Genomic DNA, 16987 nt, shown 5'->3' with positions numbered 1-16987 from the left:
TAGGCTGTGCAGAGAATGTCTAGGGAAGGTCAATGGACATGGATTAGAGAAGCTAAAGAGAAAACTCCCTGCTATTCAATTCCTGCTAACTTGAAAACACTGTAGACAGGCACATAGTTTTGTGGTGTCTCAACTGAATTAACGTACATGTATTGGCGCTGGATTTACTTATGAAAATGGGAAAGTTACTTTGAGTGAGGAAGTTTGAATGGCAATCTAAATCCAGATAAGAGGTTTTTTCACTCTTCCTTGTTCACTTCAGGTAACAATGTCACACTTCTGAGTTAATTCCACCACCTGTGTTCTCCTAAGTGCTGTTATCCCAGCTGTTGTCATTCTGCTCAGTGTCACCTTTCACCTTCCATTGTTAAAATGGCATCCTTACTCATCTCCTATGGATATAGTGTCTCCCGCCCCTACTGCCCATGACCTGAGAATTCTCCTGAGGTTTTATCTTGTTCTTTCCTTTGGAACATACTCATCTGTTTCTCCACTTTGCTTGAATCTCTGTGTTGGTTTCTATGCATTAGATAAAACCACCACCTCTCCCGGTCTTATAGGAGTGGCCTCCTATGGGAGATGAACCTTATCAGTCCACCCTACCCTAGCTCTTGGTTGTCTCTCAAACCCTTTTGAGTGTCCAAGCAGTCTATTTTATAGGGTGTGCCAAAACCTGACCTTGTCCCAAAGAGGGGATGACCTCAGGCAGTAGCTTTTAGGTATGCAAATATACCTAGTCCCACGGGACCACAAGCCAAAGCCCCCTTGGCTCAGCATGCCCGGTGATCTAGAGGTCTTCCCCGGCAGCAGCTGCAAAAATAGGGCCTCCAAATGACTGTATAACATAAGCTCCTGTCTGGGAGACACAGTCAAGTGACGTGGAGGCAGAGGGGGAGTACAAAGACGGCCACACCAGCTTATGTCCAGTAGACCTCTAGAGTGAGCCAAACCTGAAGCCCACCCCTTAGGCTGAAGCTGCAGGACGAGCCAACACGCCAGTTTCACACAAAGACTGGGGGTGTGTTTCGTTCCACCATCTGTGCAGCGCCCTCTGGGAGGCTGCTTGCCAACAACCGTCGCTGACCATTACCACCATCGCACCCGGAACGCAAGCCCACAGGCCGCAGCCCCAAAGACTCACCAGACTGACGCAGACCCGTGCTCTGGAGCCCTCCAGAAAGGATTGCGGTCAGCACTTAGATGTTTAACGAGAAGCCTGCCCCTCAGCCTGCAGCCACAATAAGCTCAGTGGGACGTTCACCGAGAGACTGACTCTCGTGGGCTCGTGCGGGGCCCTATAGAAGCTCTCTCTCCATTGGTTACAGGCCGGAGGGAAGCACGCGGAAGCCCCGCCGGCGACCCCCGGGGGCAGCCGCAAAACACTGCACGAGCCGCGCGTAAAGCTCCCTGCACCCCGTGGGCACCTGCGCTCTGGAACGCGGCAGGGGAGAGCGTGGAGATGGTGTCCACGGGGAAAGAAAGGGGGAAACAAAAAAAAAAAAAAGCAAAGAAAGGAAAGAAAGGGTGGGGGAGAAGCCTAGAGTTTTGAGAACAAAAAGGTGGTGCCCGCAGGCTGGATCTTGGCGAGGGAGCAGGAAGATGGCCCCTGCCAGTCTTTGCCCAGGAGGACACCCTCCCCGGAGGCCTTCAGATACTCTTCCAAGCAGAAGCCTGCCTCTGGCTGGCGCTGCAAGACGAGCCAATGAACCTCTCCCACACAGAGAGCCAAGTCCCTCCAAGGCCGCCTGGCGCTGGGCCTCGAGGTGGGTGAGTCCCAGGGCGCCTCCACGAGCCCTTCCCCAGAGCGCTGTTAGCAGCGGGGGTCTCAGGGAAGTGAGCCCCGGGGGTCTGCAAAGCTAGACATTTAGACGCTCCGTTCTCAGGTGCCGGTCGTAAAAGTTGGGGGTGCCCAGTGTGGGATTCGATCCCTCTACCTCTCAGGGAGAAGCTGTGGGTTTGGAGTTCCCACCGGACTGTGGGTTGCACCCCGGCCGCGTACAGGGTGCGGTTTTGGGGGGATTGTGTCCCAGTCTGGCCTACCTGCTGTCACGTGGGCCTCCTCTCCTTCGTATAGGATGCCTAGGAATCACTCAGACAGTTTTTAGGTGAGGGACTTATTCCATATTTAGGCTCTGGGTTTGCGGGAGGGGCTGAGCCCAGGCCCTCTTAAGTCGCCATCTTTAACAGGAACTGGACAATTCATTATATAGGCTTCCCCCCCCCACCCCAACGTCCAGGATCAGGTTTCCCCTATTTGCATCCAAGCAGGCCATATACCTCCTCAGTATTTATTTGTTAATGGCTCCCTTAAACCGTGGCTTAAACTCATGGTATTTTTGTTAGGCAGGTAGGTATCTCAGCAGAGCCTCTTGCTACCAAACTGCTTTAAAAATCATTATTTTGAAGACCTTCTTGCCATTGCCAATAATATTCTCCCTGTTTGAAATGGCCTTCCCTCTGTTTGTTTACACTCATAAATCCAGTTCATCCTCCTCTGCTCAGATATTGCCTCCTTTTAGAATGGCTTCCCTTATCAGCTTATAAAACGAGAGGGGTAGACATGCTTTCTATTTTCTTAACCATGTATGGTCTGAATTGTTCATGTCTCTATAACCCCACCCAGATGCTAAGGCACTTGAGTGGGGGGACCCTGTCTTTTCAATGCTTACTCCTCTGTGTTCAGATACAAGTGTAAGTCCAGAGTAGAAACTGTAACTATTTGTTGAATGATCCTAATCACAACCCTATGGCAAGTGTATCTTACTAGCAGATATGGCCCCAGTAAGATGCATTTGTGCCAATTGTCCCCATCTCTAATATGACAAGTTCTGAGCATCCATTATTCTGTAATTCCTGGACGGCTTCCATATTTCAGCTGATACAAAGTCAACCTTCATATAGATGGCACCTCTGCTCTGGTGTGATCACCAAGAAGCCATAAAGAGGAATTAGTCAGCTTAGGTGGATAATTGATGGATGTCAAGTGTCCCTTTGGGTAAAAGACTTGCTTCTAGACCGATTCTAGCCTGAGGGTTCAAGAGACTCCTAGTAGACAACCCAGATGCCGTCTTTTTATTTCCTCTGAATATCTGCATTTTCATCCAAAATTAAGGCACCAAGGACAGCTTTGACTGAAGCAGTGGCCTCGGGCTAGTACATTTAATGAGAAATCTTCTTTTCAAGGGTCATCTTCTGATACCTCGTGCTAATCACGCTTGGCCTTGAAGTGATGGAATTGCTGTGTACCTATGTACATTAAAAAAAAAACAAACAATACATTACAATTTACTAGGACTTATTAGTTTTAGAGGTTTTTGACAACTTGATATGCTTCCTCTTAATTAGTTAATGGTTGGTTCAGGCTGTGACAGCCCTCAGCAAGGCTTACAGCTTCTACTCAAAGCTTATGGCTTTGAAATATAGGCTGTAAGCTCAGAGTGGTTACAAAAAGCATAAACAGGGAAGTAATATGTGTTATCCATAATGAAGGGCTTTTCGCTCCTCCCTCTGTCATTCAAAGAACTGTAGGGTTTTTTTTTTTCCTACAGCCTGAAAAACTGACAGTCTAAAAGTAAGAGAAGTGCTTTACTCAACTTCATGAGTGATATTCATTGCTGAGTTAGGATGACAACCCTCATTTTTGACTCCTAGTCCAAAGTTCATTTCACAAAACACCATGCTGCCTCTTGCAAAATTCACCTGTTAAAAGTTAAAGGGCATAAAATGCCAGTCTGAAGCTCAATAGGATAGGGGAGAATAATAGGCTGAAGGAGCAGCTGAACTTGATTAGTATTGCTTAATGCAGCTACACACCCACTTACACTCTCCCAGCCCACTGATCAGCATTTTCCTTTTGAGCAGACTTCATAGCCAAGAAATCAATACATCATTAGCCTGCAGCATGTTGTTTTCTGGGTATCAGGCGAGCTCCTGGGAGCATTATTTGAGTCATAATGACAGAGGTTGGGCTGTAATGAAAGTCCTGAATTATGCCACATTAAGGATCTTCCCCCCATGAAGCTGGTAAGCTACTCAAATATTCCCTTGTGTGGCTTCAGACATAGCCATCAAATATTTAGCATGGATTTTGGCTAATGTGCCTTACTTATCCCCAAGATATTCTCCTAAAGCAGGTAGCTGGTATTAATACTCTTTAAGAGGTGAGGAAAGAGAGCCTTGAAGAGATTAACTAGACAAGACTTGCATCCTGGAGAAGCCAAATCAATCCCTTAGATCCCTTTACTATGCTAGCCACTCCCTGCTTCCTTTGGCTTTGAGAACCAGCAGGGTTTTTGAAAATTCTCTTCACGGACTGTCTCCAGCTGCTCTACCCCCAGCCAGAGAGCTCATGACCACTGGCTGGCATTAAACTTCATCATTCTCTGCTCTCCCCTGCTACTATTCCTGAGCCTGCCCCTTCCCAAGACTCAGAAGTCCCTTCTCGCTCAGCCTCCCGCAGCCCTCATCCCCTTCCTCTCCTTCCCCCTGAATGACTCATTTTGTTTACTGAGCAGAGAAGCTAATAGAAGGCAGCAGAATTTAAGCTTCCCTGGGACTTGCTTTACACGCTGACAAAATCATTCTTTTCTCTCTCTGTTAAATATTCATGGCTCTCAGATTTTTAGATACAAAGGTACATTTTGTTTTAAAATGTGCTGATCCAAGACATACTGGTTTGCATTGATTTCCTCCTCTTTGCATTTCTATTGCATTGGAAATAAAGAGGTCCTCATTCACTTCTTCTGAAATATGGACCTGAATTTATCTTTGGTTTTCTTTTTTAATTTGGTTGCTATTTGGCGAAAGGGCTGTTGTTAGTAGACATTTTACATGTTTGTGTTTCTCTTCTGACATTGTGCACATGCACACAGACACGCAGACACGCAGAGAGAAAAAAATCACATCTTTTCTAGGCATCACAGCCTTATGTTAATGTAATTTGAAAGGGATTTTAACAAAGGTTTGATCTGTTACAGATTTCAAATATTTACAATTTGGAACAAAAATAAAATAGAGATAGATGTATGGAGATGAAGAATAGACTCATTCTAGGACAGTTCAGAGAGCTGTAGAAAATGAAATGGGGACAGCAGTGCCTCCATCTTAAATAAAAAGGAGAGACATTTACGTGGTGTAAGAATTATGGAAAGAGGGGTGCCTGGGTGGCTCAGTTGGTTAAGCGGCTGCCTTCGGCTTGGGTCATGATCCCAGAGTCCTGGGATCGAGCCCCGCATCGGGCTCCCTGCTCAGCGGGGAGCCTGCTTCTCCCTCTTCCTCTGCTTGCCTCTCTGCCTACTTGTGCTCTCTCTCCATCTCTCTGTCAAATAAATAAATAAAATCTTAAAAAAAAAATTAAAAAAAATTAAAAGAATTATGGAAAGAGAATAAATGGGGGTGGGAAGGAGGAGGAATAAAAATCCTGATTAATTCAGGTCACTTGACAGGAGTCTTACTAGTGCAGATGAACAAAAGTAAAAGGCTTTCAGATTCTGGAAGTGACTCCCCCCCCCGCCAAGATGGTCTCACACATATTGCCATATCAAACTAAAAGAGAAAACAACCAGTTGATAAGAGAGGCTGAATTTTTTCTTAGTATAGTAAGGGGATGTACTATCTTGGCAGACTCTTTGTAAAATCTTGGAGTGTGGAGGATCAATTTAGGATTTTTATGAGATTTTGGAGTCTTTTAGTGAAAATATGTGACTAGGATTGGGTAAGGATTCTAATATAATTGTCTAGGATTGGTGAACACTTTGGAAGAATCTTAGGGAGCCAGTTATTTGATGCAATGGAAGAGTTTAATCCTTTGATACTTATTTAAATAATCATTTTTGTAAAGAACCTGGAATAAAGAATAAAATTATTTGTGATGTTTATCTTCCTGGGCAACAGTTTCTTGAAATAGTAAAGTCATGTTGATGAAGGCAGTGGGTTAGTAAAGTCACATTGATAGAGACAGTGAGCTGTGTGGGTATAGGAGATTTGGAATCTTGATTATAAACTCTCATAATTAGGAAACACCTAAAAGTCTACCTGGCCTACTCAACCTGATTCTTGAATTCCTTTATGACATGCCAGCCACATGCTCATTCAGCCTCTCAGAGACTGAAACCAGTGCAAAGGTGTAGAGACTCTGGTGGAGGGCACTGGTGGATATTCACTCAAGGTTTCCAAGTTTAATATAATTGAGGTATTCTCTGGATCTCTACTCTTTTGTGAGTTTACTAAAGACCGGTTTCATTGTCCTTTACTCTTCTCTCTCATAATATGTGCTTACTCATAGAACCTGCATCCTTATCCGAGCCCCCCGCCGCCCCACGTTCTACCTAATGGGCTTTAGAAGTACTTCCATCTTTGCTTCCTCATGGCTAGCAATAATATTCTCTAAGTGTTTGCCAGTTCAGATTCTCAGAGTGGAAGTCTAATTTGTCTGGCTTGTGCTGTATACCAGACCATTTCATGGGCTCCTGACCAGTCTGTGCATTGGCTGTCTTGAGGGACAGGTGACCCACTTCAATCACTCAGTTGTGGCCCTGCTGAGGCTGGGTTCTACCGTGGGATACCAGGGTGGTAGCTCCTCAAACGACTGTTCTGGGGGAGTTTCTGGAAGGAATACTGTGAGTGGGAAGATTTTATGATGTTTTTAAAAGAAAATGAGGAGGATATCGATATCATAGCAAACATGTCTAAATCAGGAAATTTACCTATTTTGACTACTGTGGACATTAGTCTTGGAAGACATCATGTTTTCAAAATTCCTGCCATTAATTTAGGTGAGATAATCTTCAGTCCAAGGACTAGGATGCACACTGGGGAATCTATCAAGACACATTACAGCATTATGTATTTAAGTGTTCCTTTTTTTTAAAAGGTTTCTTCTTTTTTAAAGATTTATTTATTTGAGAGAGAGAGAGAGCATGTGTGTGTGTGTGTGTGCGTGAGTGAGTGGGTGGAGGGGTAGAGGGAGAGAGAGTACCAAGCAGACTCCCCCCTGAGCGCAGAGCCAGAAGCTGAGCTCGATCCCGCAACCCTGAGATTATGACCTGAGCTGAAATCAAGAGTTGGATGCTTGACTGATTGAGCTACCCAGATGACCCTGTTTAAGTGTTTATTAGCAGCACATGAACAACTTAGCCATTGAAAGTGAACCCAAGGGCGCCTGGGTGGCTCAGATGGTTAAGCGTCTGCCTTCGGCTCAGGTCATGATCTCAGGGTCCTGGGATTGAGTCCTGCATTGGGCCCCCTGCTCCTTGGGGGCCTGCTTCTCCCTCTGCCTCTCTCTCTCGCTCTGTCTCTCATGAATAAAAAAAAAAAATCTTTAAAAAAGAAAGTGAACCCAAAATCTCTGACTACCTTACCTTCTTTTTATTTTGAGGTAAAATTTTGGTTTTTTTTTTTTAGCCTTCTATTCCTGCAACTAAATCCTATGCCATCCTTCATAGCATTTATGAAAATCAATTATGTTTGTGGGTTTTTTCTTTCTAATTTTTATTTGTATTTCCCCATAAATTAAGTATTAAGTATCCCCAGTATGGCAGGGGCCTTTACTGTCTTGTTCACTTATTCCTAGTGTATAGATACCGCCGTAGCGTTGGTGGTATAGTGGTTAGCATAGCTGCCTTCCTAGTGTATAGATACCTGTTGAATAGAACAAAGTAGAATTAAAGAGAAAGTACTGAGGAGAGGGGGGAGATAAATTAATACATGTCCTTCATTATTCACATAAGGTCACCAGAAATAGTCTGGAACTAAAGATATAAAGTAGGATATACAGACATAGCACTTTCTACTCTGGCAACTTTTCTTGTTACGGGTTTAGTGTGGGATTCTTTCCAAAATTGCACTGTTATAGGAACATGGATCATAAATACAAAATTTACTTGTAAAGAAAATAATGAGAAAAATTCTCTCCTTCCAGATTTCAGAAAATCTTCTCAAGGGGACATTATTTGCATGTTTTTCAGGAAAAGTAGAAACTGACCTACTAATAAGGGGTTGAGATTTTAAAAATAGTTGTTCTCTCAAATCATGGCTCTTCCACTTACTATCTGGGAGATTGTGTACAGATGGCTTAACCACTCTGACCCTCACCTTCATCTGTAACATGTGCATTCTACCTACATTACTGAGAGGTAAATGACACAAGAAAATGCCTGATACATGGTTGCAAATGATAACTATAACTTTATTGTATATTCTATGTTATTTAATCTTTGCCTCATAATCAACACCAGTGACATTGAAAATATTGCCTCTTTTTTATGTGAATAATTGAGATTCAGAAAGTTCAAGCAACTTGCTTGAATGATACATCTTGGAAAAGATAAGTGCAGTATTGTGATTTATAAGAAATATTTATTTGGTCACTCATATGACCAAAATATGTTTCACATATATATTTGGTCTCCTCCCACAGTTCCTGGCTCACAGCTCCCAAAACCCTAGGAATTTCCTGAGCAATGGGAACATCTTTTGTTATTTGGTCTCTTGTCCTCAGTTCCTGAAATGCTTCAGAGCCAAAAAGGTGAAGTGGGGGGTCTTGTTATTCATAACAAGCCCCTTTCCACCACAACTGGGTTTATGTTAATGAGGTGACTTTTGGAAAGCACCTAAGGATGGGGGCTAGTTATGGAACCAACCTCATGGAAGGGTGGAACTTTCAGTCCCATTCTTTGATTTCTGAGGATTGGGGAGAGGCTGGGGGTTAAATCACTCATCTCTGGTTAGTGATTTAATCAATCTTATCTATGTAATGAGCCTCCATAAAAACCCCAAAGGAGAGGGGAGGGATTTACAGATCTTCCAGGTTGGTGAGCCGGAATGCTTCCATGTGCCACCGAGCTGGGCTCCCAAACTCCCTGAGGGCAGAAGCTTCTTTGTTGCAGACCTCGCCCTATGTATTTCTTCATCTGCCTGTTAATTTGTATCCTTTATTAGTCTTTGTACTAAGGTGATCGGGTGTCGGGTGAGTAAGCAGGTTTCCTGAGTTTTGTGAGCTGCTCTAGCAAATTAATCGAACTCAGGGAGTCCTGAGAAAATCTAACCTATAGCTAGCCTGTCGGAAGTTCAGGTAACAATCTGGATTGGGGATTGGCATCCAAAGTGGGAGAGCAGTCTTGTAGGATGGAGCCTTTAGCCTGTGGATTCTGATGCTATCTTTGGGTGGATGGTGTCAGAATTCAGTTGAATTGTATGACATCCAAGCAATCTCAGAATTGCTTGGTGGTGTGGCGGGATTCCTGCCCACATTGGAAACTGGGTGAACTCCCAACAAGGAGGGGATTTGAATCTAGTTATTGATAGGGGTGAGGGGAAGGAGAATGAGGGAACTGAAGGTGTGTGTGGCGAAGGTATACGATTCAGTGACTTAAAAGTTTTAACAAATAAGACTTACCCTTGCAACAAATGCAGACATCCATGCCACCAGTTAAATATCTCCAAATCTTAATTTCCACAGAACCTCTGGGTGATTCTGATAACATTTATTCAAGACTTACTCTACCAGGTGTTGTTCTAAATGGTTAAGTGCTTTGCTCAATGTTTTACAGCTGGTAGGTGGCCAAGGCAGGATCCAATTCCAGAGGCCATGTTCTTAACTACTTATGATACTCTGCTGGCTTCCCTGAATCAGACAGTTGTGCATCACATTTTGAAAAAAAACAGATAACGATGTCGAGGCTCAGAGACTGTGGCTGTTTTGGTGCCTGAAACAAATCAGGCAGCATCTATCCAAAATTAACATGAAAGGCGGCCATGATCAATGAAACTGAATGCATAACCTAATACCTGGCACAGCATGCTCAATGAATATTTGTTGAATAAATATGAGGACAATAGCAAGCCTTCAGTCTTACGGAAGAGAAACAAAATGTTCATTTAGCCATGGGATTACTGAAACCCAGAAATAGAACAAACTTTAAAAGTCATCAAGACCAAGTACCCCTGTGGATGCTACAACCTTCTCATGATATTTCAGGCCCGTGGTCAGTCAGTTAAAGAAAAAGCAGCCTCTGGCTAGAAACAAGAGTAAAGACCAGAAATCTGACTCATGGAGAAGTGAGAGAGCTTTAATGCCAGAGTCAAATAAAGTTCTGATTGTAGCCAGCTATTTGACAGAGAAATAATTACTGCAGTAATGATGTTTACAATCACAGAAGTGATTCTCCAACAGCAAAAAGATGCTCATGGGGGGGCCAATGTGAGCCTATTGATTTCTCTCCCAATGCCTTCTTATTGTTCATCTTTTCCTGTTAGTTCATGCAGCCAGTGTCTCAGGGACTGGTCCCTCGTGGGCCTGCCAATCTGATTGCTGTTGAGCAACCATGAAATATGAAGGACAAGTCCCAGTTAATAATGCAGGAGAGGTGCTGAGCTAGGGGTAGGCAGCAGAAGAAAGACCAAATGAGGAAAAAGGAGACAGAATCCATGAATTCAGTCTTCACAGAGAGGGGGGAACAGAGGGAAAAGCAGTCACTACACAAAACTCCGTCCAAACAACACTGATGGTAGATTTGACTTGAGCACGCTACCTACTTGGTCAAGGAAATGAACTTTTCTCGTCATTTGAGATCAAGATTATCTCAGCTCAGGAATTGCTGGTGAGATTGCTAGTATTTACAGTGTACTTGATGCTCACTGGGTAGGAAGAACAATTTTACACCAGTTGTTGAATCCCTGAATTCAAGTGGTAGATCTTTTGCATAAACTCAGGTTACCACACCTCTAGTCCAGAAGTTCTTTTACTTAAAATGTCATCAATTAAAATGTAAAATTAAGGTACTGATTTAAGATCAGTCCAAAATATAAAATAGCCATGATCTCCAGAGAGTTTGGCTTATTCCTGGTTTAAAATAAACAGAGAAATATCCGTCATAAAATTTATAACTGAAATATCAGGGTAGTTGAGAGGCATTTAACACACCTTATTAAAAACAAATAAACCAAAACTGACATTTAAGAAATTTATTTGCTCAGCTGTTTAACAAATGACAAACATTTACTACCTATAAAAATGTGCTGGATGCTCAGGATTCGGTGATGATGAAGGTGGGAACATTCCCTGTCACACTGGCAAGCATTTGGCTCAGTGGGGGAGGGAAAGAGAAGAGTAAGCAGAAATTTGCCGTATCAGGGGATAACCTGTTATGAGAGATCAAGCATATTGCGTTACGAGACCACAGAAGAGTATCTCAGTCAAATGCAGAGATAATTAAGGCTTCCTAGAGGCAGCCTCTTCTAGCCAGAGGCCAACAGTGTGAGTGAGTGAGTCAGACAAGGTGTGGAAAAGAATTCTGGGCAAAGAAAATTGTATGTCCAGAGACTAGGGCACATTTAAGTAAAGTATACAATAAAGTAAATTCATTCTGATCGTTGTATCTTAGACTGAAGGTTTCTGTCCCCCTAAAATGTGTATGTTGAATCCCTGATCCCCAATGTGATGGAATTTGGACGCTGGCCCTCCAGGAGGTAATTACATTTAGATGACGTCATGAGGGTAGAGCTTCCTTGATGGGATTAGGGCCCTTATAAGATGTTGAAGAGACCAGAGGGCTCAGTCTCTGCCATTTGAAGATGTAGCAGGGAGGTTAGGAGGAGGGTTCTCACCAGAACTGGCATATTGGTTTTGGACTCACAGCCTCTAGAGCTATAGAAAATTAGTGTTTGTTGTTTAAGCCACTCAGGCTGTGGTTTTTATTATAATAGTCTGAGCTGACTAAGACAGGTACAGTGAGAAAGATGCAGAGGTGAGGCTGGAGGAGTGACCACAGACCAAAGCCTGAAATTCCTTGTGAGTCCTGCTACAGCATTCATTTACACCAACAGAACTGGAAGACCTTTGCAGGCTGGCTCTCATACCTCACTTGCTAATGCCCCCTGCTAGGGTGCTTCAGCCCCATTATCACAACAGTATGCCCGCGGGCCTAGGAATCCATCTTGTACTCCACACCCCTATTCTAGTAACTGAAATTCTACATTGATCTGAGCAAGGCCAACAGTGCACCTCTGTTTGGCTCACAGCATCCAGGCCCTGGTTGTCAGTGTTTGGGTCCCAGCCAAGAAAATGTTAGAAGCATCCGCATTCTCCTCTCAGACTGGGATTCTACATTTCTTTTTCTGGAGCTGGACCTAGCAGAAAGAGAGTCCTGTTCCTGAATCTGGGGCCCTACTGGAGTTTATATCTCTGACTGATCATTCCCTGCCTGCTCAGCCAAATATCCATTTATCACCAACTCACCTCCTGACATTGCGTCCCACCTGCCCATAACACCTGCGGGACCACCCAGGTGTTGACCATGCTATTAGCTTTCACTCATACCTCTATCTACCCTTTGCTTGCTTTTTCCTCCAGCACCTGCAGCTGAATCCAACTCTTTAGGCCTTCTGAATGCCCTATCTGGTCTCTGTTTACACTGTCCAGTCTGGCCTGACTACAGTGTTTCTAAATAACTATTTTTTTATAACCTTTTATGAAGCACCACAAAGACATCTAAAATATTGCCTGAAATAAGAGTGTTCAAATACCAGACAGATGAGAAAGAACAGTAAAATAGAGTAGGTTTGGGTAATTCATAATGTTTGCGAATTAAGAGACCGAATAGATTTTGGTGTGGTCTAGCAGAGAGGTATAGTTGAGTTAGTGCTTCCATTTATTTAATCAGCAGACATTTAGAGGATAACTGCTTTGTGCCAGAAACTACTTTAGGGTCTGAGATCTTGGCTGCAAACAAGATAAATTTATGTGGAGATTCTAGTCTACAGGAGAAGGGAAATCTAAACTTTGAATTGTCATCTAGGACGGAGTAAGAATGTTCTAGTGTGCATCTGCAGAAGCTGGCTCTTTAGAAGCCATCTGCTAAACCTGGTCCACAAATGATTTTGAGATTTTGGGGAATCCCCACACCACATGTCATCTAAGACCCCTGTCAGCTCTGAAAATCTCAGTCATCCTGGATTCTTTTTGCCAGGAATCCTAAGGCAGAAGGCACAGGTTAGAGACAAAATACCCCCAGAAGAATTGTTCAAGTTGCTTGCCTAATTAGAAATATGATACCACAGGGTCGCCTGGGTGGCTCAGTCGTTGGGCGTCTGCCTTCAGCTTGGGTCATGATCCCAGGATCCTGGGATCGAGCCCCGCATCGGGCTCCCTGCTCTGCAGGAGGCCTGCTTCTCCCTCTCCCACTGCTTGTGTTCCTGCTCTCGCTATCTCTCTCTCTCTCTGTCAAATAAATAAATAGAATCTTAAGAAAAAAAAAAAAGGAAATATGATACCACAGGTAGAACCAGAAACAACAGCAAAGGAGGGGGAGATGGATATGGCAGGAATGTTTCTACTTTATCTGTTGCTCTGTTTGGTGACATCTCATCCCTCATGGAGACTTTTTTGTGCAAATTTTCCTCCCATATATATGGAGTAGAGATATTATTCAATGATTGCCGGCAGTGAGAAATGCATGGAGAGATAAAGAAAGGAGTTTGCTTCTCAGTGAGAGTGAATAGGATCTGTTTTCCTTTATCAGAGAATCTGGGCTCTAATGAATGGATCCCATACTGCCTATCCATCATCTGCAGAGAACGCATAACAAGCCAACTACCTGGTTAGCCAGCTACCTGGGCCTTCTCTCCTATGGATGACTGTCCCCTCTTTGCTCCTGTGCCGCAAGTATATTAGTCTTGTAGACTAGAAAAGAGGTAGTTAGGCCTTTGGAGCTGCCAAAATGAGGCACTGGGGAAGTTTTGGTGCTAACCTGAAAGTGATCAGCTTTCTCTTCTAGAACATCAACTGAGCTTGTATCCTCAGGCTGGTCTGTCTCTTCATTTTGCTCTTTCAGATCAACCCCCTTCCTCCTCATTTGAATTTAAGAAAAATATTTTTCATGTGTTTATAAAAATAAGTTATCTCCAGGTAATAAGACAGCTGGGAATATTTACATTTTTTTTATTGATCAGTATATTCTAAATGATAGATATTCAGCAAGTAGCTCTCTAAAAGAGTATGTTTTTCTAAAGTTGGTACCAGTATGGGAGTGTTGATTAGTGTAACCTTCTTGTAGGGTGATTTAAAAACATTCTTAACAATTAAAATATAGATACTCTTTTGTTATTGCCGTTCTCTTCCAAGAATATCCTAAAGAATATTTCTCAGAAGTGTGCAATGATAAACTTACAAGAATATCCATGGCAGCATTTACAAAGCAAAATTGGAAATAGCCTAGATATCTATCAATAGCTAATTCATTAAATGATGGCTGTTCTGTACAGCCAAATACTCTGTAACTATTAAAAGAAAATGCTAGATCTTTTTTTTAAAGATTTTATTTATTTATTTGCGAGAGAGAGAATGAGAGACAGAGAGCACAAGAGGGAGGAGGGTCAGAGGGAGAAGCAGACTCCCCGCCGAGCAGGGAGCCCAATGCGGGACTCGATCCCGGGACTCCAGGATCATGACCTGAGCTGAAGGCAGTCGCTTAACCATCTGAGCCACCCAGGTGCCCCAAAAATGCTAGATCTTTATATGCTGAAATGGAGAGATCACTAAGTTATTTCATTCAATGAAAAAGCAAGGTCTAGAAGGGAAATTCCGAGATTCTGTTTTGTTCTGTTTCTTGGTCTGGGTCCAGCTGGTTATATCTGCCCACTGAGCTTATAAAAAAATCAAGGAGGTACAGACTTAAAATACATATATGTTTCTGCATCCATGTTATACTTCAAGAAAAAAGTTAAAACAATGAACAGAATATTACATGTAATGTCTTTTGTAATTTCAGAACTGTAAGTACTTATATTAATCGCTTTGGTATTTTATACAAATTCTAGGAAACACAAGATGCTATAAACAATGATAATTTCTGGAATGGAGAAAGGAAGTCAGGACATGGAGACTGTTACTTCTGGTTTTATGTCTTCCGTGCTTTTTTTTTTTTTTTAAAAGAAAAGAGGTGGTTAAAAATACTTTAAATACTGGTACACATTCCTGGGAAAGGTAAAATAACATCTCTGTCTTCACTCAAAGTCAACTATCAAGCTCTGTGATGGTTTTCCTTTGCTGGATCTTTGCTCTCTACTTCTAGAATGCATCACAATGCATCTGCAATGCCCTCTTCTCTTCTTTGGCCCACCAGCCTCTCTCTCCACATCTTTCAAGGCCTCCATTCCAAATCTAAGTGGGTGAGCATCTGTTAAGCAGCTGCTACTTCCAAATTGAGAAAGGGCCACGTTGCAAGCAAGAGTCCAGGGCAAGAATCATTCTGAGTGGAAAATGGCTTGGCAGGGTCTAGTGCTCTGGGACCCATCTGAGAGGAAAGATCATTAATGTTAATCTAACTGAGCCCAGGGTGGGAGGAAGCAGAGCTGTAGTTTCTGGAGGAAATGGCTTGAACTAAGGGCTGGTTTCATTTGACAAAGACAATGAGGAATCACTTGCCTGTGCTAAATGGAGACACGATTATCCGTAATTGATACATGATTTTCAGCTGCTTTCTTTGTTCTGGTGCAGAGGAACCGGAAAGGAGCAGTGAGGAAGTGGGGTCACGAAGCCTCACAATGCCAAAGACTGTGCCCAAGCACGAGGTTGGGATTTCCAATCCGGTTGGAGGAATTATAGGGTTGCTTACACAAAGCTGTTTACTTTTAGGTTCCTTAGGTAGCTCTAAAATCATATCAGCTGAATACCAAAGATTCCATTCAGCATAACCTCTAGTGGTTGAGAGCAAGGGATTTAGAATCAGGCTGACTGACTCATGCATAAATCCTGATTTTAACACTGGCTTTGTGACTTTAAGTGAGCACCTGAACTTCAGTATCTTCATCAATAAAAGGAGAATAATATTATATGTCTCACAAAGTAGTTCTTAGTTATTGACATTGCTGATGTTCATATTCTTTACATTTACAGAGTACTTATACTATGCCACAGTAGCTAGGTGGTAGATATAGTTATAACCACTTTGTAAATATAAGGGTATGGCTCAGATGGAGCAGAGATGGGATTAAATACAAGTCTGTCTGATGCAGAACCCAGCCGACTTTGAGCCTCACTTTGTGTTGGGACTGTGTAGGTTAGACTTGGTCAAAATGACCATGTTCTGCTGAGGTCTCGTGAAAGCAAATGTGCTTAATGCAAGCCTCTGTCAGCCCCTCAAAACTGTGAAATTAACCCCCATTTATAGCATCCATTTGGAATCTCCAGTGGATCAAAACATTAATAAAATTCTCATGGACCAAAAACATTAAGATTGGTCCACGGTGCACTCTCACATTATTATAATATCACCCAGCTAGTAACAGGTGACACTGACCCATTGGTTAGACTAGACCAATGCTTCTAGAAGGGTCCTCTGCAAGATGGGAGCATCATTAGCACCTGGGAGCTTTTAGATATGGAAATGATGGCCCCACCTCAGGCCTACTGAATTCAAACGTAATTTGAAGGTTGGATGCTAGGGATGTGCTTTGACCAGCTCTGCATGGGATTCTCATGCACACTAAAGTTTGAGAAGCACTGGGTCTGGAGGAAGGTGTTAGGGCAAATCACTAGCTATAAAAGGGGAAGGAAGGGAGATGAGTTCTGTGTCCACATTAATAGAAGAGAGTGTATTCTTCCTAGAGAAACAGCCTGTTCCTTTTCTCCAGGTAATTTTAGTCTTAAACTCTTTCTCTTTTATATGTTGTTTGGGGAATGGAGGATGCTATGGGCAGGAGGAGGGAGAATTACAGTTAACTGCTTCCTAAAATCTGGAGAGAGTTTTTTCAAACACCAATAAGACTTTAGATAACCTGAAAAGGATTTTCTCTTTTATTTTCTTTTTAAAAAGAAAAACATTCTGAAACTGTTTTGTAGAGACAAATGTATGCTCTGGACGTGGAATAAGGAATCTGGGGTCTATTATCTACTTTCCTTCACCTGCCTCATCTCCTTCAGCATCCCAGACCATCTCCGCTCCTCTCTCCAGCTCCTCTTTCTCTTTGTTAATTCCTTTTAAGTCACTGA

The sequence above is a fragment of the Mirounga leonina genome, unplaced genomic scaffold, assembly GCF_011800145.1.
Source record: "Mirounga leonina isolate KUSES-001 unplaced genomic scaffold, KU_Mleo_1.0 Mir_170, whole genome shotgun sequence".
Lineage (NCBI taxonomy): Eukaryota > Metazoa > Chordata > Mammalia > Carnivora > Phocidae > Mirounga > Mirounga leonina.
This window is presented reverse-complemented; position numbering follows the sequence as displayed.